We start from the raw sequence: 26,912 nt of genomic DNA on the forward strand, positions 1-26,912 counted from the left end.
ATCAATCAATTGGCATTGAACACAATTCGAACATAATTTGTTTTTCTCTGAAGGCACAAACACTGCCTTTATTCGTAGTTCATATTCATTTCAAATACGCCTCTGTCATATCAAAGAACCTACTGTTGATTTTATCTGTAAGGCCTTTTGGCTTGTGTAGTAATAAAACTTCTCAAAGGCACTTGCGATGTTAGGCTGTGTAGGGTGTTAACTTTGGTCAAAATCATCTATTCTTTCTTTCATCAGATTATTTCAATTATCAATTATAGATACTTATCAAAGATATTTTGACACAAAACTTATCTAAGAACACTGCCAGGCACATAAAGTACCTTCGTGTGAAATTTCATGAAAATCTGCCCAGCGTTTTCGAGTCTATAGAGAACAAATTCACACACACACAACGTTCCTCTTATATAATAGTAGAGAAGAGATTAAACCCGAAGCTAAAACATATCATGAAATTAAGATTTAATGAGATTTATTTGAATGGAATACTACATAGATTCTTCTGAAACTGAAAACAAAATTGTAAGTCACTTTGTGCTTATAACCTGAATAAGAACTCAAGGACAAAAAATGTTTAATAAAAATAAAGGCTAAGTTATTTAAATGTGAATTTTTTTCACTTTAATCCAATATGCAGAAGTAAAATTTTGCCAGATTAACATCGAACATAAGCTTTTATTAAAAGGACATTTTGCCCAATTGGCTGCATGCTGTCAAGTGTCCATTCTGAGCTCTTTGTCTCATTTTTTGGCTGTAATCTCTCTGAATGATTTTCATTGCTGCTGAAATTATGAATAGCAGCTTTTTTTTTGTTGTTGTTGTTGTTTCTTCATCATCAAAGATTTTTCTCTGACAACTGGTGGTGTTTCCTGGAGTCTAGCTGACAACAAATCTTCTCTTTTGATAAGGTTTGGAGATGAATTTGTGTTATCGCAACAGCTATTTTACCATTGATTTCTCGCTGGCAATGAATATTGGCCTTAACTGGGACTGGGACTTTGTGAAGACTTATGCTTCCCCAAAATCTCAATTTTTTTCTCACTCATCTAGTGGAGGTATGGTTTTCTCTCCTGAGTCTGTCCATCCTCCTTGACCCTTCACTATTTTATCCTACATTGTGGGAAGCACTAATTGATATTTGGTCTATGTATATGATCGTGTGTTTCTCTTTTTCCTTGTTGACATCCTTTCTGTTCCTCTGAAACGATTATTATGAGAGTAGTAAATTTATTCTCTCAGTTATGCTGTTAAGCTTTTTCATGTGGTTGGTAAGAGACTTATAAGCCTGTAGTTGCTAGGAACAGTTCCCTTTGGTGTATCTTTTTGCATCAGCATAGTTCTACCTTTGTGAAACAAAAATGTAGTAGGCAAAAAAAAATAAATAAATGTTCTGTCAGCAACAGTACAACTTCAAAATAGTCAATATCGCCCACCTCCAGAAGAGAGGGAATTCCTGTCCATGATAACCGTGGTAAAAGAAGACACACTCCAATCGCCAGAAACACCCACACACACAATTTGCAGGACACTGCCGACTCGTCTCTAGCCTCCTGCTTTTATAGTGGCCGGGAATTATCCATTTGCATAATCACATGAGAAAGAAACGTGATTTTCCGAGAGTTGCATGGGGTAAACGCTAATAAAAACCCCCGGACGCCATCTTGGAATTCTCTTTTCCCCCCAACCGGTGACACAACAGACGTACTCGAGGTAAGCTCTTTTTCCCCTCATTTTAGTTATTGCTACTTCTGCTACACTTTGCTTATCCATTCTGACATGTCTGTTTTGTGGATATATCTTTCCAGGTTTTGAATTAGCTTTTTTTTGTAGCGTTGTTAATCTTTTGAATCAGTATGCGTGTATTCCGTTGTGGCTCTCCAGTTTGCTATTTTTCTTAGGGTTCTCTTGAGGGTTTCCTTACTGATTTCATTCATTGTCTCTTCTTCAATTTGCTGTAACTCTTCTTTCAAGTTCTTTTTATTGCACGACTCGAGAAACAAAATTTAAGCCAGTATTTTTGTTGATATTTCATAACATCTCGCAATTAATCCCAAAAAATATATGATAATAACCAAAACATACATTTTTCTCTATCAATATGAAACAATATTTTACTCAACTTTATATTTTACTAAGCTTTTTTTTTTTGTCACATTTTCATCCCAAACAAGGCACAGTGCCACTTTGATGTAGGGGCTACTATCAGGGACATAAGTTGCAGGGATATTATGAAGGGAGTTGAGTAGCAGATGTCTGTGCACATAACACTTGAAATTCTGCATGTCAGTACAGTTGGGGAAGCAGAAACCCGGAAGGGAATTTTAGAATCTAGCAGTTCTGGGGAAGAAACTGTTAGAGTACATCTAGGAATCTCTACTGTGCAGGGATGACGGGGGTATTTATGTTGATGGGGTACAAGGGCTTGTGGTTCGTCAGAGCATCCACCATAAAAATATAAAACAGACAGAGAGATACAATATCTCGTCAGTAAGACAGACGTTGAAGCCTAGATGACAGCTTAGGACAGGTTGGTGGCTCTCTTTTGAACCCTGTCCAGGAGTGAGAGACCAATAGCAGATGCACCAGCCCAAATGTGACAACAATACTCCATACATAGGCGAATGGTGGCCTTATAGAGGTAGAGGATACTTTCAGGCGTAAGTAACTTTCCTTGGCAATGCTCTCGATGTATCTGTTCAAACCCATGTTCCCTGTGACGAGCCAGTACAGAATCTTTGACTCTGCATATTGACAATTGTCACTACATTGCATAAAAAATATATAAAGTCATATGTCAGCTGAGATTTACGACCTTTGTGATATGTTGTTTGGTTCAAGATAAGCTCCCTTCATTATGTTCACAAGTTATGTAAGAACGACTAAAATACAAATTTATACATATATAACTTTATCACAGTAAGGGATTCAATCTTCATAGAATTTCCATAAAACAACTCAATGGACCGAGGTGGAGGTAAATGCAAGAAACATAATTATGACATGATAAGAAGTGAACGAAGGAATAAAAAAAAAGGGAATACATTATGCATGAATGTTATTACAAAATCTGATTAACTGTCCAATGGAGAGGAGGAGGATATTGAGATTTTGTAAAATAAAATGTAAAGGGCTTAGCAATTAATGACTAGAAAATGAAATATCAAATATAAAAAAATATTGCATCCAATTCTGAATATTTCGGAATATTTGGAAGATAATGTTCTGGTCATTTTTTCTCTCCTTTATTTTCTTCTTTTCTTTTCCTTTTTTTTAGATTGGTATTATCTCTCTTACTTTTCATTTTAGTTTTGTTTTCTTTAGTGAATTATCATCAGTCTTTAGGCAGCATGTTAACTATTCCTTATAATCTTTTTGCGAATCCTTCACCCTCTTGGCATAAGTTCCCAGTTGATTTTTTATTTTGTCTTTATGATTCATGCCGATGTATCAAGTTCTATTATGAAGACATCGTAATCTTTCACCATATCTTGAATTAAAACAAAGCATGTTTCACAAAGTCCATTTTGGTTCCTGTAGTTTGAACAAATACATCAAAATACATCTAAATTGTATTTAGATAATTTTGTAATCGTTCGCCATGTCCTAGACTGAAACAAAATACATTTCATAATGTCCATTTGGTTTGTCACAACACAAGAAAACTCTTGAATCATCGTCACCACTTTTTAGTTATCTCCACATGAATTGATTTGGACGCACAACATGCAGGTTGATATGCTGCAGATTCACACCATAGCCTAACTAACAAGGTGTGATGCTTCAGGCGTCTGTTCTAAGTACCTGCTATGCATTGAATACACTTTTGAAAAGCTTTTGGCTGTGAATGTTTTATATTTTGCTTTTCCCATTAAAACTGCTTCATTTCCACTTTTTTTTAAAAGTAAATGCTTAGTGGTCTTTACCCTCTTCATAAATGTATTTAATTTTGCTTGTTGCTAGATGACTTCGAGTTTTTCCCTTTTCTACTATTGGAGGAAGAGGGAGAGTATAAAAGACGGAAAGAGAGCGAGAGAAAGATGGGTAGAGTTTTCCTTATCTAGCCAATTTCTGCTCATATGGACGTGTTAGCAATTACCTTGCTTGTGGGCATAGAAACAGTGGTTGTCTGGTAGCTAAAACTGAGGGGGTAACTGGCTATTGATGCACTATGGCCCCACTATGATTTCGCATCACACTGGAATAATTAGATTTGATCCGTCGAAAGTAAAGAGATACTTTGCAGATCAACTAGTGAAACCTATTTTCAGTATATCTTTCTTCTGTGTTTGCTTCTTTCTTTCACCCTAAAATCCATTTATACACGAAATGATAGTTAAATAAAACTATTTTCAGTTAGTGAAAATTCTCTTGTTAGTGAAAGAAGAGTGTAAAGAATTTATGACTAAAAGAGATTTCTTTAAAATATGTGACCATTTTTTGCATGAACATTTTTAAAGACTGAATTTTGAATTAAAAAATTGAAGGGATTAAATTTCATAAATTAACTAATAAAGGCTTAAAGTTTGTCTTTTTCCAAAATATACAAAAAATGCACTTAAAATATAAACATTATGTAAAAAATTTATGTAATATGAGGCTATTTTTTAGCGAAATATTGGACTTACAACACCAATAAAAGGACATAAAAATGATTTTATCATTTTCCTGACACCTAAAGTTTTCAAAATATTCAAATTTCTATTCAAAACAAGTGTCTTCAAATAGTGTGCAACTATTTTCTTATTCCATAAATCATCTGATTCATATCTTTGTGTCGACATTTTTTGGTCTTAGTAGGGCTATCAGCGCTTGTCTCTGCAGTCAATTCATTGAAATCCAGTTTTGCCAAATATTTCATAGTTATTCTATTAGTTTATTCAAGCATTATTTTTGTAATTGAGCACTTTTATAGGCTAAACAGTGTCTCAACTGTGGATTTCTATTTTGTAAAAGAATATGAACATACTTTAGATTAATTTCTAGTAATGCCACTTTCTCCATGTATGCTTCAAGTTTATTTAAGGGTGTCAGTCATTAATTTTATCTCAAGTTGAAAGAACTATCACAATGAATGAGCAGCAATTCTACAGCCTTTCTTGTAGTATCTTCTTAATGGCATTACACAACATGCTTCCATTGCAACCAAAGTTCTGGTGAAGCACTATTTCCTATAAAGCGATATGTACACCTCATAAATCTCCTATTGAAAGCGTCAGGAATATAATTTTACAGATATTATTTTCGATTGACTCTTTTTGTTTGGTCATTTTTGCAGTAGTTGATTTTTGGACCAGTTTTGTCTGAATTAGTCTTCATTGGCATACCAAAAAGGCAGATTTGTTGCAAAAATAATTAATGAATGTTTTTTTTATCATTTCGCTACAAATGGAATAGAAACAATCAATATATGACGGTTTTTCACAGATGTTGACTAAAGGCATTTCAAGCAAAAAATCTCTCTAAAGAGGTGGCATTAGTCAATAATGTCACGTGGTATTGTCTTCGCCTACGTTCGCCAGAAATATGTTCATTTTGCTTTTGTTGTTGTGAGAAAAGCACATGGGCGGATTTGAAATTATGTCGTTGCTAGAAGAACTTATTTTTGTGCAAATGCGCGGGAAATTAAAATCAATGGACGTTCGTTTATTTGCGCACGAGCGTGTGTGTGTGTGTGTGTGTGTGTGTGTGTGTGTGTGTGTGTGTGTGTGTGTGTGTGTGTGTGTGTGTGTGACAGCACAAATACTCCCCCCAGATTAAAAAATATATATAAAACTGTTTTTCTCTATTTAAAATTTTTTTTTTCAATATGTAATGTATTCCTTAAAACAGTGTACTTTCCTGACGGTTTTCGTTTTGGTAGTCGCGACGGCGTTTTGTACAAAAGTAGGTTCTGTAAGTGGGGGAATGATCTGAAAATCTTCTTCTATGTATACCGGTTTAAGACGGTCCAACGCAATAGTGTCTCTTTTCCCATTTTTTGAAACAGTGAAATATTTATCTTGCCTGGGTAAGGACCTGTAGGGGAAAAGAAGTTTAAGGGAAATTAAATTTCTCTGCCCCAAACAAAATTTTAAAAAAAAGGAATAAAACAAAATGACACCTCCTTCTCGTTTAAAATGCACCGCATTTATTTTTCAACAAAAATAACAAGATGAACAAGCAAAGGTTCGATCGGTAAAAGTTCTTGAGAAATCATTATGATTAGAATGTTCAAAGTAGGTGAAAAATTCCTTTGTGAAATTATTAAGATTAAAAGGTCATGTTAGATGAAAGTCCTTCGTTGAGATAATAAGATTAGAAGGTGAAAGTCTTGTGTGAAAATAATGTCCTTATTTCAAGGTTTGTGTTTTAACTGGCGAAGTTCGCCTTATTAAGGAATGAGGAAAATAGTCCGTTGTTATTATATTATTATAATATTATTATATTCCTGACGCTTTCAACAGGAGATTTATGAGGTGTACATATCGCTTTATAGGAAATTGTGCTTCACCAGAACTTTGGTTGCAATGGAAGCATGTTGTGTAATGCCATTAAGAAGATACTTATGGAAAATGTACGGAAATGGGTGCATGTGTGCATAGGTGTGATTTTTGGGTGCCTGCGTGGTGTATGTAATTATGGTTTCGACAGATTTGAAAACGACGATGAGGTGAAAATGAGAGGCATGTTTTCGTGTCATGTCGGAGCGAGAAGAAAGGAAGAAAGAAGGGAAAGAGAAGGGAAGAAGAATGTTTTGTTGCGTTTAAATACTTTTTGAACCGGCTCCAGCACAAGATTGTTGCTGCTGGTATTTGGTTTTTGGAAAAGCGTTAAAAAGACAATCTTCTAAATTTTCTCATTGGTGTCACGTGATACTGTCTTCAACTACGTCCACCAAAAATATGTCCATTTTACTTTTGTTGTTGTGAGAAAAGCGTGTAGGCATATTTGAAATTATGTTGTTGCTGGATGAACTTATTTTGGTGTAAATGCGCGGGAAAATTAAAATTAATAAATGTTTGTTTATTTGCGCTTGAGTGTGTGTGTGTGTGAGTGTATATGTGATTGAAAAATAAAATACAAAACTGTTTTTCTCTTTTTTTCAATATGTAACGTATTCCTTAAAACGTTTCGGCCAGTTTACTTTCCTGCCGGTTTTCATTCTGGTAGTTGCGTCTGCATTCTGTACAACAGTAAGAGGTTGCTTCGGTGGTGGGGGAATGATCTGGAAATCTTCTTCTATGTATGCCGCTTTGAGTCGATCCAACGCGATAGTGTCTCTTTTCCCATTTTTTGAAACAGTGAAATATTTATCCTGCCTGTCCACAACTGGGTATGGACCCGAATAATTTGGACAAGATAGCTTTTTCACTGAGTCGTTCCTGACAAATACATGTTTGGTGGTGTGAAGATCTTTTGGAATATAGGATCGTGTGTCTGTCTTCCTGGTGGGTGTGAAATTTAGACGAGACATTTTGTCTTTCGACTCTGTTATGTACGTGTGTGTAGGTGAGATCTCTGTGTATTGATCGAAATATTGACCCGGTAGAGTCAAAGTGGAACTGAAAACTGCCACTGCCGGTGTGCTTTGTAAGTCTTCTTTTACAGAGTTCCGTATCATTAATAGTTAATAGAATAAAAGGTATATCGTCTGCTCAATCTGTGCTGTTCAGACTCATTGCCAAGAAGATTTTTAACTGCCTGCGAAAGCGTTCGACCAAGCCATTTGAACAGAAGTAATATGCCATAGTCTTGATGTGGTTCGTTCCAAGCAATTGATTAAATTTCGTAAAAAGTGTCAATTGGAACTGCGAACCTTTGTCTGTCGTAATGACTGTGGATACTCCAAAAATGGCTATCCAGTCCTGAAGTATCGCTCTGGCTATTGTTGCAGCTTAATGGCCATCTGCTGAATCTATCAACGATAGTCAGAATGTGGGTGTGTCCCTTTGAAGTGAGTAACAGTCCTACTAAATCGATGTGGATGTTTGTGAATCTAGCATCCGGTGTGCTAAAAGAACCCAGTGGTGATTTCGTGTGTCTGTGAATTTTGTTCTTTTGACAAAGTATGCACGTTTTAGTCCAATTTTGAATATCTGTGTTCATATTTGGCCACATGAAACGTTGTGTAATTATCTTTAGAGTAGCTCTTTTTCCTGGGTGAGATAAATTGTGGAGATAGGCTAGGTGGTATGTATGGTCATGGTTGTTTCTTTGCCATGTTGCAATAAACAATCACTGTACTGAAGGGTACGGGCATTTTTTCCGAGTTGTAAGGATGTGTTTTCCTGAACATCTTTAAGCGTTGTTTCTGATTCCTGTTCTCGTGCTATCAATTCCATGCTTAGCAAGCTGGAATTTAGAGAAGTGATCATGGCTCTGGATAAGGTGCCTGCTACAATGTTCTCCTAGCCTTTTACGTATCTTATATCCATGGAGTACTGTGCAATGTAATCAAGATGTCTGATTTCTCATGGGCCATATTTGTCCACATGTGTGCGTAGCACATAAGTTAACGGTTTGTGATCCGTGTAAATCATAAAATTTCTGTCTTCTAAGATGTGTTTGAAATGTTTAATTGCCAGGTAAATTACCAACAATTCCCTTGAAAATGTGCTGTATTTTCTTTGCCTTTTGTTTAGCTTAGCTGAAAATATGATATACGCGTCATCACATCATCAGTCAGCTGGTGTATGACTGCCCCTACGGCTATGTCTGATGCATCCATTGTAAGTGTGAGTCTGGTATCTTCCTTGTCATTTATGTAAGTCAGCTTTGTGAAGTTTGTTAGGGCTTTCTTCACTTGATTAAAAGCTGCTACGGCTGGTCCATCTAATGTTAGCTGTTGGTTCTTGGTCTTGTTCTGCAACAACGATGTTAGTGGTGCAACAATTTTAGAGCAGTTGGGTAAGAATCGCCTGTAGTAATTGATTATCCCTATAAATCGACGGACTTGTTGAACTGATGTGAGCTGTGGAAAATTAGTGATGGCATTCACTTTTTCAAGTGATTTTTCTTGTCAATCGTGCGAGGATGTTAACTTTTGATTATCTGAAGATGCATTTTTCAATGTTTATTTTTTATAACAATCACGAGGTTCTTTGCTCAGCAACCGAGAAGGCTAACATGCTTGCCAGTCGATTTGCCTCAAACTCCACACTGGACCCTCTAAACCACCCCCTACCTCAATTTCCTATGCGGACAGACGCCACGCTAGACGATCTGAAAATCACCCCTGCTCAGGTCCATGCTATCATAAAAAACCTTGACATTTCCAAAGCATGTGGACCCGACCTCATCCCAGCTGTGCTATTAAAAAAGTGCTCAGCCGAAGTAGCTCCAGTTCTCTCCAAACTCTACAACAAATGCCTTAATGAATCTTGTTTTCCGAGCTGTTGGAAAACTGCTTCTGTAGTACCAGTATTCAAGAATTCTGGCGAAAGAACTGACCTATTAAATTATCGCCCTATTAGCCTCCTCCCACTTTTTGCCAAAATATTTGAGACCTTAATTAACCATGCTCTAGTCCAGCACCTTACAGATGCTAAACTTCTGACCAACCATCAATATGGATTTAGACAAGCCCGTTCCACGGCAGACATCCTCACTGTAATCTCTGAACGCATATACCATTCACTGGACAAAGCGGGAGAGGGCAGAGCGGTAGCTCTAGATATATCTAAGGCTTTTGACAGGGTATGGCATGAGGGTCTCCTCAGGAAGATTAGATCTTACGGTATCACTGGTAGAATACTTAACATAATTAAATCCTTCTTAGATAAGAGAAAAATCCAGGTTGTCCTTGACGGTCGTACATCTAAACAATATGATATAAATGCGGGAGTGCCCCAGGGATCTATCCTTGGACCTCTGTTGTTCCTGATATTCATAAATGACCTCCCCGACAAAATTGCCTCTGAGATGGGTATATATGCTGATGACACCACACTCTATAGCAGGCACGACAGGAAAACAAATGAACATATATCTAAAGTAATGGCAGAAACACTAGAGGATGACCTCCAATCAGTAGTGGAATGGGGACAAAAATGGATGGTAACGTTCAATGCCACCAAGACAAAACTGGTCTCATTCAATAATTACAAGAAACCTTCTCTACCACCTATAGCAATGGCCAACGACTCTTTATCTGAGAGTACGTCTCTCAAGCTCCTTGGCCTAACGTTCACAGGAAACATGAGTTGGAACAATTACATCGAGGGCATTGCCAGGGCCGCTGCAAGGAAGGTGGGCTCTCTCTACCGTGCTAGAAAACTTCTAACACCCGAAAGTATCCTGTACCTCTATAAGGCCACTATTCGCCCATGTATGGAGTATTGCTGTCATATTTGGGCCAGTGCATCGGCTACTAGTCTATCGCTCCTTGACAGGGTTCAAAAGAGAGTCGCAAATCTGATAGGCCCTAAACTGGCATCTAAGCTTCAGCCTCTGTCCCATCGTCGAAACGTTGCATCCCTCTGCCTGTTCTACAAGTATTATAATGGTGAATGCTCTGAAAAACTGCAAGCACTTGTGCCCCCACGACGTGAACACCCTCGACAGACCCGACAAGCTGCAAAATCCCACCCCCACACTGTAGAGATCCCTAGATGTAAAAGATCTTTCTACTCCAGTAGTTTCTTCCCCAGAACAGCTAGACTTTGGAATTCCATTCCAGGTCACTGCTTCCCCAACTGTAATGACATGCATAAGTTCAAGTGCAACGTGAACCAACATCTCGCTGCCCTAATCCCTACATAGTACCCCAGTAGATGTTTCCCCTGATAGTAGCCCCCTACACCAAAGTGGCAATGTGCCTTGTTTGGGGTGAAAATGTAATAAAAAAAAAAAAAAAAAAAAATCTCTGGAAAGCTTGTTCCAGGTGTTGTTTATGTTTGTCAAGGTTTTTACTAGCAATCAGGACGTCATCCACGTATGCAAATATGAATGGCAATCCTCTGAAAACCTCGTCTATTAAACATTGGGAAGTTTTACTAGTATTTCGAAGTTTGAAGGCCATGCAGATGGATTCGTAAAATCCAAATGGTGTGGTCAAGGCTGTTTTGTGGATATCCTCCTCTGCTACGGGACTTGGTAGTATGCCTTCACTAGATCCAACTTCTGTAATCAAATTGCAAAATTATGGACGTGAGGAATAGGGTATCTGTCCAGTGCAGTTTGTGCATTTAGTCTTCTGAAATAACTACATGGGCGCCAGGACGTACTGTCCGGTTTTTGCACCATATGTAAGGGAGAAACCCATGCGCTTTTTGAGGGTCAGATAATTCCCTGTTGTAGCATGTGCTGAAATTCTTTCTTCGCTATTCGGTATTTATCCGGTTTTAAACGTCTGGGAATGGCATGAACTGGTTGTCCGGTCGTTTTAATGTAGTGTTTAGCACTATGCTTGACCATGTCTGTGTCCCTGAATGGCTGAGATGGTTGCGGATATTTTTGGAGTAATCAATGGATAGATCGGTCCTTGGGTAGGGCTGAACTGATACCTGTTGACTGGTATCGAGTGGTAACTCCTCTGACCACCAACATCGTTGGGTTGTCTGTTAGTGTGTGGTTGGTCATGTCCACAAACAAGTTGAATTTCGCCAGGAAATCCGCTCCTATTATGAGCATTGTTACATTGGCTATGATAAAGATCCACGTGAATGTTCGCATTAAGCCGATGTTGATAGTCAGTGATTTATCCCCGAATGTGGATATCTTGGTACCATCGGCTGCTTGCAAGTGATAAGATTGGGTCGTAATCTTCTGACTGGTCAGCGGTGGGATTACGCTTACTTCTGCACCAGTGTCTATTAGAAAATTATATCTGTCACCGATATGGAATAGACGACCTTTTACAGAGAGTCCAGCAACAGTCGTCATCTTCACTGGCTGGCATTCTCGTTTCCCTGTTTCATCCTGTTACTGAAGGAACAAGGGTGGGTACAGCATTGTGCATTACTGCTGAATTTATTATGCTCTGTCTTCTTCTGCTGGTACTCCTTCGTCTATAGGGCGGCCTGTTGTTATGTGAGCACTGGTAATGTATTTTCAGTAAATCCCGTATTTGTTTGGACAGCTTCTCGACCATTGATTTTAGCTCGGCTAGCTTCTCGTCTCTTCATTGTTGTAGCGAGTTTACTCAGCGTGCCCAGAGGTTCTCGTGAATCCGGTCTGCTATTTCCGCCAGTTTGTCAGGCTCTGTTCCTTCTGCCATTGGTGCGAGGATTTGTACTGTTGATTCTGGTAGTTTATCCTGCCACAAACTCCTCATTATGTTCTCTGACATCTTGTTATCTCCCAACAGGGTGCACATGTGACGTAACAACTGCGATGGAGTGCGTTCTCCAAGTTCCATGAGGAAAGTAGTCCGTTGTTAATAATTCTTATAGAAAATGTATGGAATGGATGTGTGTGGTTTGTTGGATGTCCACGTGGCGTGTGTAATTATGGTTCTGACATATTTGAAAATAACGATGAGATGAAAACAAGAGACATGTTCTCATGTCAAGTTGGAGTGAAAAGAGAGAGAGAAAGAATGTTTGTTGCATTTAAATACTTTTTGAATCGGATTCCAGCACAAGATTACTGCTGCTGATATTTAGTTTGGGAAAGCATTAAAAAACAATCTTCTAAAATTTCTCATTGGTCGATATTGTCACGTCGTATTGTCTTCGCCAGAAATATGTCCATTTTGCTTTTGTTGTTGTGAGAAAAGCATGTGGACGTATTTGAAATTATGTCGTTGCTAGAAAAACCTATTTTTGTGCAAATGCGCAGGGAAATTAAAATCAATGAACATTTGTTTATTTGCACGTGAGCATGTGTGAGGGAGTGATAGCACAGAACTCTTGAAGAGTATTCTAAATACTCTTAAAGAGTATTCTAAATACAGTCCAATTAAGGCATAAAATAAATTAGCATAATTGATAGCAGATTTTTAGGGAAAATGTTTTTTATTAAAGCGCTAGATAAATTTTTACAAGTTGGATAAACAAATAACATAAACTCAAATATAAAAAAATATCTATATAGATTAAGTGAATTTATATCAGTTGAGAAAATTCTTTTATACAGGTTTCAATAATATAATTCAGTAAATTGGTATAGATTATGTAGGAGTACACCGGCTATAAAGTAAGTGGTAATATTAAATGTTAAAAGCATATATATATATATATAAAGCAAACAGTTAATAAAACATGTTAAAAAACACTTTGAAAAAGAATTAAAAACATATTTAATCTGAAAAGGAAACATTTGATAAGTGGATAGTCCTTAATCCGCGGATTTTCGAAGAAATACTTTCCTTCTCATCAGAGGGTAGAAATTAGCAAAATGCGGGATCGGATTTTGCATATAAAAGTATTTGATGAAACTGCAAGTAAGTCAAAGATCTTACTTGATAACAAAAAGTGAAGCAGAGGGAATATGGTGAAGAAAAGGGTGATTACACGTGAATGGATAGTCTGGTGAAAGGTGAATAATCCAATGACGGTAAAATCCAAAAATATAAATCCAAGAAAGTTAATTGAGTTTCCATTTGCACAAGTAAAATCCAAGGAAATCACGTAATTGGAAGATGGTCCAAAATAATCCCAAAGGCCGAAATCCATGGAATAATTCACAAATATGTACAAAGAAAAGGGGGAAAATTCCAATAATATTAATAAAAGAAAAATAAGATATGCTTTTCACACGACTGCCGAGACATAAGAAGAAAGATCAGGGAAGAAGAAGAGGAAGAAGAATGATATATCCTGCGGTGGGTGGCCATAATAAAAGGATATTCAAGAAAGGTATTCCACCAGGGAAATAAATGGATAAAAAGGTTCTGAAGTAATAAAGAAATAGAGAAGTTTATTGAGAATATTTACAGAGACAGCATGTTACGTTTTTTTAAGTGTTCCCGCCCAGGGAAGGCTCTCACAACCGGGTGACCGGTGATAACGTTCTTTCAATAAAAAGTTCCGGCGGTGAATTGCTCATCTCGCCATAACACCTCCCCCTAAGACAATTTCTCCAAAGAGAATTTGGCTTAATATCGTTTGCTTTTTGGCTTGGGGCTCAGCCAGTTAACTTTTCTTTTCACCCTTGTACTTTTTCTCCTCAATATCGTTTGAGTGGGTGGAGTTGGTGGAGAAGCTGGAACTCTCAAATCTGGAGTAAGTTCTGTTAAGGGTTGGGGAATATTAAAAGAATCATACAAAACCTCTAGAGGCAGGTCATTTTCTTCTGCCTGTTTGTAGTTATCAGTTGTGTGTCGAGGTCTTAGCTATGCCTGCGACAGTCGAATTTATTACTTCTTACAGAATATGTATGTGTCCGATTCTTTTCATGATAATCCCCTCCTCCCCAAAATTTTTTCCACTCCTGTAATTCAGGAAGAATATTCTGTCTCCAGGTTTGTAAAACCTTGTTGGAAAATTTTCTTTTGTTGTTGTTACTCTGGTGGCACTTGGTAAAATTCTGTCAAATACAGATCTGATTTTCCGTGCAAACATCAGTTCGGCTGGTGACGAACCGGTATCAGTGTTTGGGTTCGGAGTTATCCTGTACACTGATAAAAATTGTTCAAGACTCTTCTCGTCAGTGTCCATGCCTTGGTTTTTCTTCAAGGCTCTTTTGAATGTATCGACGAACCTCTCTGCTAGGCCATTTGACCTTAGGTGGTAGATTGCCGTTGTTAAATGTTCAATGGCTAGAGCCTTGCAGAATTCTTAAAATTCTTTGCTGGTAAATTGGGTGCCGTTGTCGCTGACAATAGTTTTAGGCACTCCAAAACGACTGAAGAGAACTCTTAGTGCATCTATTGTACTCATCGAAGTAGGGTGTTTGTATTTAAACACTTCTGGCCATTTTGTGAAACTGTCGACGACCACTAAGAAATAATGTCCATTTAAAGGACCTGCATAATCGATATGTAACCGAGTTCACGGTGTATCAGTCTTTGGCCACGGTTGTATCTGCACAGGCGGTGCCTTTGCTGCTAGCTGACACCCTTGACACTCTCTTACGAGTTTTTCAATGTCCTGGTCCATCCTAGGCCAATACGTATATCCACGCATTAAAGCTTTCATTCTCGACATGCCTGGATGACCACTATGAAATTCTTTTAAAATTCTTCTCTGAAGCGTAGTCGGTATGACGACTCTGTCTGCGTACGTCAAGGTTTGAGCACAAATGGAAAATGGTAAAATTTTAGGGTCTTTCTTTGATTTTCCATTTAGTTGCACCAACTTTTTCATTTTCACAATATAATCATCCTTTTCTGCTGCCTTATTTATTTCGTCTAGAGTCACTGGTAACTCTCTGATTGTGTTACACAGTAATCTGGAGAGTTCTTTTTCCTCTGTCAATGCAACTATTACTGTGTCTTCCAAAGGTTCAGCACACTTTTGGATGAGCCTGGACAATCCATCTGCATGCCCGATATTTTTGGATGAAATGTACTCCATTTTAAAGTTATAATTTAGTAGAATTATGCTCCATCGTTGGAGTCTGTTCACAGTGTGCGTAGGTATGCCTTTTTTAGAGCCAAAAATAGTCAATAAGGGTTTGTGGTCGGTTTGCAAAGTAAACATCCTTCCATGAATAAATCTATGGAATTTTTTAATGGCATAAATAATCGCCAAGCTTTCTTTTTCAATTTGAGAATAGTTTCTTTCAGCCGGCAAAAGTGATCTGGATGCATGGGCTATTGGCTTTGTTGATCCATCTTCAAGTTTATGGAGAAGAACTGCTCCTACTCCGTAGTCACTTGCATCTGATGCAACAATCAATTCTTTCTGTGGATCAAAATGTGCTAGAGCTAAATCTGATAGCAGGTATTTCTTAATATCTTCAAACGCATTTTGGCATTCTTTTGACCAAATCCACTTTTGTCCGTTTCTAACAAATCATTCAATGGTGCTCTCAACTTATGCATGTTTGTAATATAAATAGCATAATATTGAGCCAAACCCAATAAAGATTGTAACTGGGCAACATTACTGGGTGCTGGCATCCTCTCGATTGCTTCTGTTCTTTGAGGATCCGGTCTTCTGCCTTGGCTGTCGATAATTTGACCAAGATATTTTATCTGTTTTAAAAAGAATTCACATTTTTCGGCACTTAACTTGAAACCAAATTCCTCAATTCTTTGGAAAACTGCTCTGATGTGTTCCTTATGATGTCATCCAAATATGCGATTGCAACATCTAAATCAGCAAGCATCGTATCCATTATTTGCTGAAATAGTGCTGGGGCCACTTTTAATCCAAAAGGAAGTCTTTTTAGTCGGAAAAGTCCTAGATGTGTATTGATACAAAAATACTTAGAACATTCTTCACTGACTTTTACCTGAAGGTAAGCTTCCGATAAGTTGATTTTGAAGAAAATTCTACTTCCATTCAGCTTTGTAAAAATGTCTTCAGGAGATGGAAGTGGATAACTATGATCCATCAGACAGTCATTAAGGCCTGTAGGAAAATCGGCACATACCCGAATCTTCTTATTTTTCTTTTTAACATACACAGTGGGGCTCGCCCACTCAGAATAGTCAACTTTTTCGACTACACCATTCTTCTGTAGTCTTTTTAGTTCAATTTCAATATCTTCTTTTCAAGAAAAAGGCACATTTCTCTTTGGTCTAAAAACAGGTTTCACATTCTGTTTTAATTCAAAATTTACTTCAGTTTTGGTGCATACTCCTAATCCCTCTGAAAAAACTTTGGGGAATTCACTTTTTAACACTGCCAGAAAATGGTCATTTTGTTTGGAATTTTTCTTTTCCAACGCTCTTACATTATTGCAAAATGAATTTATGGGTAGCTCCCATAAATCAAACAAAACAATCCAATCAATTCCAAAAAGGCAAGAACTTATTCCTGGAACAACTGAAAGGTTTGAGGAAAAAGTTTTCGATCCAAGAGAAACACTGCAATTAAATTCTCCCATGAATTTTAATCGCTCTCCGGAAACACCTTTTGCAATTTTTTGTGTTTTTCTCAGTTTTGGACCACCAATTCTCTTCCAGGTCACTTCGTCGATAATTGATATATCGCTACCTGTGTCTAAAAGTAGTTTCACTGAGTGACCATTTATTTGTGTGTGAACGAATTTCCGTTTCCCTCCTTGTTTTATTTCTTCTTTGGACAAGACCACATTTACTTTTGGCTTCCATTTCCGTCTTTTGTCTTGCTTAGTTCGGTAGTGGGATGCCCGGTGTCCCACTAGGCCACATTTGGTACAATGTTGGTCTTTATAAGGGCAGTTTTTTCTTAAGTGCGGACCCGCACAACTCCAACATTCAAAACTTTTCCCTTTGTCTTTTGGAAATGTCTTCTGTTTTACTACCTGGACTTGGGATGTGACTTTTCCCTCTATCCTCGTAGTGTCCCTTTTTTACATTTATCAATTTTTGACATTCTTCTGTCACTTTTTGCAAGTTCATTTCCGGGTCTTGTTCCATGATTGATAATATCCTTGACTTTAAATCCTTGTCCTTCGGTGCTGTCAGTCCCTGGACAAATATGTAGCACTTAAACATGTCCACTGATAAATCCTTTAATTTAAACAGTTCACACTGGGCGTTGACTTTGCCCGCATATGTGACAATGTCATCAGTTTCGTCTTTTGACATATTTAAACACCTATACCGTGTATGAAAAAGACTATCTCTTTCACCGAATATAACACACAAAATTTTCACCGTTTCAGAAAAAGAGATCTCTTCCAGTTTTTTAGGCAATATCAAATTCGTGAATTTAGTATTTTCTTCTGTGCCCATTTTTTGTAGTAATAGTGTTATTTTTTCCTCATCCGACCACTTCTCACATCGTTTTGTAAATATCGTTTCAAACCTACGATAATAGGCTGGAAAAGTGTCACCTTTTTCTGGGTCATATTTAAACTCTGAAAGCGAGTTCACTATACCCTCAGCCGAAAAAAATCTGGATGCACCCTCCTTAGATTTTTCTGACAAAATTGTTTCACAAAATAAGCGATTATCCGTCGTTTGTTGTATTACAAGAGTTTCGAAACGTTCTTGTTGAATTAGCATTTTTTTGAAAATCCATTTGGGCTTTTTGTTGAGCGATTAAACTCTCAGTTAACGTTTTCGTCAACGTTGCTATTTGTTCTGATGTCATTTTCTTTTTAAATGTATCAATAGCAAGTTAACGTATACCACAGAGAAGAAAAAAAATCTTGTTAAAAAACAAGATGCTTATTTTCACAGAAATTTTTCAACACATAGGAAAGTTCCGAAAAAAAAAATCACCGTTAAAATAACACTTGACAAAATTTCAAGAGACTCTTTTTTTCGTCTACTTCAGCAGACACACGTAAACTTCTTTTAAAAATTTTCTTTATTAAATAAACACAGATTTCTCAGTATTGTTCATTTGTTGGTTTTTTATCGTATTAACCAAATACAAAAAACACGTCCGGTAATCATGAAGAAAGTCACAATTTACACACACACACACACGTTATATAACGTCAACTCTTTGGGAGTTTAAAAAGAGAAAAACGGAGTTTAACTCGTCAATAATATAAAAATTATTTTTTACTTGCATAAATTTGTGGCAGACACCAGTCTTTCGCTTTCTAAGAAGCTTTTTCTTCAATTAAAAGTGAACTTTGTGAACAACAATTTTCAGAATGCTCTCGGTTACCACGTGTTTTTTTTTGTTGTTTTTTTAGATGAATTTACAGTCCGTATCTCATCTTCGTCGCCAGTTGATATATCCTGCGGTGGGTGGCCATAATAAAAGGATATTCAAGAAAGGTATTCCACCAGGGAAATAAATGGATAAAGAGGTTCTGAAGTAATAAAAGAATAGAGAAGTTTATTGAGAATATTTACAGAGACAGCATGTTACGTTTTTTTAAGTGTTCCCGCCCAGGGAAGGCTCTCACAACCGGTGACCGGTGATAACGTTCTTTCGATAAAAGGTTCCGGCGGTGAATTGCTCATCTCGCCATAACAAAGAAAAAAAATTAAATGGTGATAGAATTAAATATAAGATAGAAAACAAATGTATAATAGAGTATATTATAAATATTAAAGAATTAATATTTATAAAGTAATCTCAAGCAGATGTAAAAGCTCGATAAAACCAAATAGGAGACAGAGCTTATAATAAGAGCCATCAGTTAATAAAACACGTTAAAAACACTTTGAAAAAGAGTTAAAAACATATTTAATCTGAAAAGGAAACACTTGATAAGTGGATAGTCCTTAATCCGCGATCATTTTGGTAAATTTAATTGTAATTTTTATTTTATAAATTGTAATATAATGAATAAAAAATCAATACGAAAAATATATGAATGTTTATATCTTTTCTGTATTTATTTCCTGTGTGTTGACGTGTAGGAATACAAAAAGTCTTTTGTAAAAAACAAGAATGTCCCTTTCCATGCGCGACATGGAACTACAAACATCCCGATATTATACAACTGTTGGTGAAGCAGCCGCTCTAAGCGCTACCAAAGAGTTAGGGCTCCTGTACTACCAGTCAGAAACAGCAGCCAGTAACTGTCAATCCGGTATCCTCAACCCATCAGAGGAAGGTCAACCCAGTCTAATTGCTCAGGTATATATGGTACTCAAGCACTCTCAAGTGTCCAGTTTTAGAGTGGGGTGTGTCGGGAGTGGGGAAACGGCGTTCATTGCCCTAGACAATATATATATATATAGACATATATATATATATGTATTTATGCATGCAGATATATATATATATATATATATATATATATATATATATATATATATATATATATATGTGTGTGTGTGTGTGTGTGTGTGTGTGTATTTATACAAATATATATATATATATATTTAGTGGAGATGGTAATTAATAAAAACTGAAGAAAGTGCTCAATACTGTTGTAGAGCAAATATGCGTTTTATTTTTTATTACCGTATCTTTCTGTTAAGTTACATTATTGTTTCAGCTACACGGCCGTTTTTTTTTTTGGCCGTCTGTAGCGTCCTCAGACTTTTACAGAAACCTCTGTAAAAGTCTGAGGACGCTACAGAGGCCAAAAAAAAAAACGGCCGTGTAGCCGAAACAATAATGTAACTTAACAGAAACATACGGTAATAAAAAATAAAACGTATATATATATATATATATATATATATATATATATATATATATATATATATATATATATGTGTGTGTGTGTGTGTGTGTGTGTGTGTGTATGTGTGTGTGTGCGTATTTATGCATGTAGATATATATATATAATTTTTTTAAAAATATATGTATGTATGTATATATATATATATATATATATATATATATATATATATATATATATATATGGTTGTCGTTTAGGCGAATATGTTTGACATAGAATGGAAAATTTGGTAAAAATAAAATTAATAAATAAAAATACTTTAACCAGTGAGCTATATAAATAAATACCATTTTTCAAAAAAAAAAAAAAAACTTCAAATATATAAAACTCAAAAACAGGAACAACTCAAATATAAAAGGATCTATTAGGTCAAGTAAATTTCATGCAGGTTGGTACTTCAACGAATTAAATTAAAATAAAGTAAATTAAAATAGAACATAGAAGTGAAAATTTGTAAAATTATATTATATTAGTATATCCAGATATATAGTTACAAAGTATAAAAATAAAATAATAAAATATGGAATATTTATTCATTAGCATTTTAATAACAAAATTAAATGCTTATAATAATTAATGATTCATAAGTTATCTCCCTATGGCAATAAATATGAAAATGAATCAAAAGATTAAAGAATAAAAATGATGCATGAATTACTCCCCTTAGGCACATCAGAAAGTCAAGAAAATTAGGAACGGAATAGGACAAAATAAATTAAACAGATGATTACCAAAAATATATTAATTAAATAAATAATTGATGAATTGATATTAGCCTAAAATATATATATAAATAGGGACGAACAAGCTCTAATTTAATGAAAATAAACATTATTAGAAATAATATAGGCGACCCTTGTTTTCTCGGTAAGATAAACATATAAAAATGGCTGACAAGAGCCTAACATTATTTACCTTTAACTGGCCCCCTTCATCTTAGGCTTAAATCCTAATCCCGTTACAAAAGAAAATAATGAAACGAATGGAATGAAGGAAACAAAAACTCAATTGTTGGATAAAATAAACATGTCGTTTATTTACTGTTGAAAGAATGAATGTTTTAGATATAACACGTGTTCATGTCTGCATTCGGGTGTAACCATCGTTTGTTGTGGCACTTGTAGTATAGAAGGAAAAGGAAATGTGTGTACATCTCATGTTCGGGTCACTATCGTTTGTTCGCGCGTGGGAAGAGAAGTGAGTAATGTGGTGGAAATGGGAATGATAGTCCAACATGTAGACAAAGACAAAGAGGGTTGACATCAGTAAAAGCTGTGCGCCATGTTAGCAGTCAGCTACGCGGAGGTGTTCTCCGGCACAAGTTGTAGATAGAGAGAAAGAGATAGTCAATCCAGGTTAGGGAGATAGAAAGTGTATAAAGTGTATGTACTGTTTGTTAGCTCTTTGCCCCACATAGTAGCAAGTGGCGTGAGGTGCACAGGTGCACGCCTCCTGAAAGGGAGGCGGCTGGTTCGTCGAACCGTTCAGCTCGGAAGCTGGTCCGAAAAGGAGGAAGCAGCTTATTGCTCTTACTTTTATAGTTGTTTCTGGTGGTCTTTTGCGCATGTGTGGATTTCCTTTGAAAGGGGAAGTGACGTTGTCCATGTGTGCGTACATGTGTGCGTATGTGAGTACATGTGTGTATGTTAGCATGTGTGTGTATACAAGTGATTGTGAATGTATATACGCGAACGTGAATATATGTACGTGTGTGGACGTGTGTGTATGTATATAACTTGAGATGTGAATGCATGTTTTGTGTGAGACTAGAAAAGGCTCGAACCCGACGGCACTAATGTTTTTTCTGGCCTTCTGTACAGTTTTTAAATAAATATCAAGCTTTTATATTGGAATTTTTTTTTCTTTATAATCGAGCCCTTTGCTGGAATTCTTTACCAGAAACAATAAACAAATATACATATATACATATAAATAGAAAAAGTCAAGAGACTGTAGAATTAAATTTATAATATTTTATTTGAAACAAGGACTACGAAATAAAGGTGGAAGGTTCCTTATTCCATGGAGTTTCAAAGATAGGATCTTTTCATCAGAGGAAAAAGTTATAACAAGGTAAGTATCGATGAGTATCTATTTTTACTAGTTAGCTCAATTTTTTAAAACATTCTTGAAAGAAAATTGAAAGAAAAGTATAACTTTATATATAAAATAAAAATAAATATCCAAGTAGACTTTTATGCCATACCCTATCAAAGGCCTTTGATATATCAAGAGCAGTTGCCCTAGAAAGGAAGCCTCCATCAGGAGATTTGCTAATCCTATGAGATATAACTGTAAGCACATCTGCTGTAGATCTAACAGAACGGAAACTATATTATATGTCACTAAGAAGGGTTTTTTTTTTCTTGAGATAGTTGACTACTTCTCTATTTAACACAGATTCCAGTATTTACTCCTAATGCACAGGAGATTTATTGATTGGTGCTGAGAGGAAGATGACCGATAACCTGAATTCTTAAATACGAGGCATATGATGAGATTTTTTAGGGTGTTGGGAAGCGATTCTCCTTAAGACAACACTTAAACAGCTTTGTAAATATGGAAGCTAGTTCTGGTCGGAGCTTTTTCAGCATTATAATTGGAATGCAGTCAGGGCCAGTTGCTTTAGTAGAATCAAGGTGTTTGATTAGCTTAGTAGTATCATGCACAGATATTTGTATGTCACATAGCATGTTTTCTGATTCAGGTTGGCGACCTTAGTCACATAGGGTAGAATTAGCTGCAAATTTCTTGGCAAAGAGTTTGGTTTTGTCTGATGCTGACGAGATTAACTCAGGTCCATTGTCAATAGTTGGGATAGAACATTCGCCTCTGTTTAGGATCCTGTTTGCTATTTACCAAAACAGGTGGGAACTAAGTTGCTGCATAGCAACTTTGGATTTGACAGACTGAGCATACGACTCTTTTGCATTCTTCATTACTCTTTTACGGTAGTTGCTGCCAGTCCTGAAAGTGGCTTTAGTTTCAGTACATCTGTTACATTTGAAGTAATGGAAAAAGATGATTTCTGTGTGCAATGGCAGCAGCACATTCTGCAAAAAACCACGGCTGGCTGTTAGGTTTTTGCTGGAATTTTTTCGAGAGTATGAAACGGTCTATTTCCTACAATTAACCATTCCATCAGGTATGATACTATAGAGGACACATCCTTTTTAAATATGGAACGCAGAAGTAGATCTGATATAAATGTACAAAAGCTTTCTCAGTCAGCCATAGAGTATCGATATACTGTACAATGGAGAGGTATGTATGAGGACTTATTACATTTCATTTTTATCTTAACTGAGTGGTCGGAAGATCCCAGTGGAGACAGAATGGAAGATTAACATAGCTCATGGCAAGTTGTGAGGAAAAGGCCTAGGAGACTTGCGTACTGACTGTAGAGTCGGGCACAAGGGTGGGTTCGTAAACAATCTGAGAGAGGTCATAAGCAATGGAGAAATCATGACAGAACTTCCCATCATCCATCTTGTTTGAGTGGGATAACCATTCCACATTGTGAACATTGAAGTTTCTACAGATGTGAATGTTAGCCGAAGCATGAGCAAACAGGATGTGGTCAATTTTTGCAGATATACTTTTAAATATAGTAACTCCGCTGTTATGGGGAGGGTAAATATAAATACAGTAGTGTGAGCAATTTTAACTCGGAAGTAGATATAGAGTAATTTAGGGTTTTCTCTGGAGATGCCTCTACCACATGGAAAGCCATCTTTTATGTAGGCACATATTTCATGCCCATGGCGATTTTGGATGTTAAGTTAGAGTATCCTTTAATTACAAACTCATCTAGGGAAATAGTCAGTCCAATGCCAGTTTCACTTAGGAATAATAGGTCTATGTAGTCTCCTGTAATTGGGTTTCAATCTCTGGAAGATTGGAACATAGACCCCTGATGTTGGAGAAGGAGACATGGTAGTGTTGGAAGTTAGAGATCTGGGTTTAATCGTGTATTTTGGAGGAAACTTTTTATGATGGAGTTTTAGGATTTGTACAATAGGTTGACAGACTTGCTTAGAGCAGAGCAGAGAGGGAAACTAAGAGAGAAAAAGAAACATAGAAATATTTTTTTGTAGCACATGATAAAGTAAAGCCTTAACAATTACCCACTAATATGACGTCGAGAATCCCACCCAAAGCTACTGCATAATTCAGAATCCATTCACCAAATGGCGATACAGCAGCCCCAGTACTTTGTACCTGCTGATAGGACAGCCTCCTTAATGGTTAATCGAAGGTTCGAGTGCCTGACTATCAGGCAGATAACGTCAGCTCAGTTAAAACGTTTACCTCTGGCACTCTTATTAGTGACATGGCTACAAGGATATACATAGAAACAGAAAATTTCCGACATCTCTGGCGACTGTTCATGCAAAATACTGCCAACCTAGAATACAGCTTTTTCTTCTCCCTTTATCAGAAAAATCACTCATTGAATATGACGACTGAGGGACAACTTAGGAGAAGCAAGAGTAACAGAAGCCGCCAGTAACGCATCCACAAAACATGGTCTATTCTTTTAAATTCAAATAGGCATTTCTAGACTCAAACAAAAAAATATTGATCGAAATAAACACCAGCAGAATCAACACACTTTTGCCAACACAAAACAAGTGTATTCATGCGAGTAACGTAAAAATCTTGTGTTCTGGTGGCGATGAAGTTGCTGAAGGCGTTTTGGATATTGCTTAAGTTTTTTAAGCATTTCTCCCACAAAAAGTCGTTGAGATGCTTAAAAAAGTGGTAGTCGGTAGGTGAGAGGTTCAGAGAGTATGGCAGATGAGGTAGAGTTTTGTAGCCCAATTCATTCAACTTCTGCAGTCGGGCATTGTCGTGAAGAAGAATTGGACTTATTCTGTTGACTAATGATGGGTGTTCTTGCATTTCATCCATTTGTTGACAGTACAACACTGCCATAATGGTTTTGCCTGCATTCAAAAAACTGTAATAGATAAGACCAGTCACAAACCACCAAACAGCCAGCATGACTTTCTTTTGGTGCCACTCTGACTTCAGGAAATGTTGTGGAGCTTTGTCAGCATCCAACCACTGAGCTGAGCATCACCATCATAAGGAACCCACTTTTCATCGCAAGTCACAACCCGGTCAAAAAACGGGTCATTCTTGTTGCGTAAAAGAAGGTATAACAACGTTTCTTTTGGTTGTTGTTTAATTCGTGCAGCACCCAGTCATCAAGTTTTTTTTTTTTTGTCTTTCCAATCTCTCTCGAGTGATTGGAAATCATTGCATACATTATGTCTAAGATCTAAGACTCTCATCGCCACCACAAAATTTCTTAAAACACCATTGTACTAAGCGTTAAGTAGTGGTTCCTGGCCCAAACACTTTGTTGATATTGCAAGCTTTTTGACATAGCTTGAATTGAAATAAGAAAATTGTGCGAATTTGTTTTTTTTATTCAACATTCTAAAAAGAAGACATAATTGCTTTAAAACGATTAGAATTTAAATGATTAGATAGAACGAAAAACACTATTTAAAATGATATATAAAGTAAAGGTATTATAACGAAAACTTGAAAATACTTCATTTGAAATCAAAATAAAAAATTTTGCAAGAACTTTCCTCTCAACCTAATATATTCGGAAATATGTGATATATTCATATTGATAGGAGGAGCCATATGAATTCTTTTTTTTAATAATTGTCATAAATTGGGATCACCACCACGAGATTCATCATGTTTCTTCTTCAACTATTGATAACGCATTGTTTGCACAATATTATTATTGGAGGTGGGGACCAGGGACATAAGTGGCTAAGTTTGAGTCTGTTGAATTCTATTTCATGGTTTACTGCTGCTACCTTATACCAAGAGTCACTTAAGGATAAAAGTTAATGAGGCTGAAAAGACTGTCAGCTGAAAGATGAATAAAACTATGGGAGTAATATCATTAATCATTTGACGGATTTGACAAGAATTTGTTAACATTAGATTTGAAGATGGGCATGTTGTAGTTAGTAGGGAAGCAGTCACGTGGTTATATATTCTATAGACCGGAAGCCTAGCAAAAAAACTCTGTTCATAAAAATTCTACCTGATACGATGGAAAGGAAAATCTTTTTCTGGTGTGGTAGAAAACGAGTGTTGATTTGATGATAGAGAAGATTAGCAACGTTTATTCTATGAAAAAGAGTTTGTAGAGAAAGGAAAAGATCACGTCTGTAGCGGACTGGTGGATATATTATATATATCCCCCAGTCGTACAAAATAGGAAAAATGAATTGAATTGGGAAAGGAACGAACAACGCATTTATTGAAATAAACGAACAAGAATTTATTTCATGAAGAAACAAATTAAATGAAAGGGTACATCACGTGTTTAGTTTGGCATGCATCTCTCACTGTTAGCTGGTGAGAGGGAAAGTCTATTGTTGTAGAGAGAGTGAGAAAGTCAATCCAGGCCATGGAGAGAGAAAGTGTGTAAGGTGTACGTACTGTCAGTAGGCTTTTGCCCCACACATAGTAGCAGGAGATGTGACGCCCGTAGACGCACGCCCCAAAAGGGAGCGGTTGGTCCGTCAACCGCTCAGCTCGGGAGCCGAATCGAAAAGGAGGAAACAACTCAGGTCTCTTTTGCAGTTGTTTCCGGTCTTTTGTGCATGTGTGGATTTCCTTTAAAGAGAAGTGACATTGCCTATGTGTGCGTACGTGTGCGCATATGTGTACGTACATGTGTGTACGTTACCGTGTGTGTGTATGCACATGAATGTGAGTGTATGTATGTGAACATGAATATATGTATG

At 36.7% G+C, this 26,912-nt stretch overlaps 1 protein-coding gene across 5 annotated transcripts in view; it reads left to right on the forward strand.

The window, feature by feature from the left end:
* Window positions 1-26,912, forward strand: part of LOC145284714 (synaptotagmin-16-like) — a 408,213-nt gene that overhangs the window by 105,777 nt on the left and 275,524 nt on the right. Inside the window, exon 1 of one of the 5 annotated variants that reach the window (XM_080133630.1) lies at window positions 22,176-22,197. The exons of the other annotated variants lie outside the window; for them this stretch is intronic. The gene's annotated coding sequence lies outside the window, so the exon portion shown is untranslated. Of the gene's footprint in view, window positions 1-22,175; window positions 22,198-26,912 lie in introns of those variants that run through there. 5 annotated transcript variants of the gene reach the window in all.

Source organism: Euprymna scolopes, chromosome 9 (assembly GCF_053919585.1).
Source record: "Euprymna scolopes isolate OS-2025 chromosome 9, ASM5391958v1, whole genome shotgun sequence".
Lineage (NCBI taxonomy): Eukaryota > Metazoa > Mollusca > Cephalopoda > Sepiida > Sepiolidae > Euprymna > Euprymna scolopes.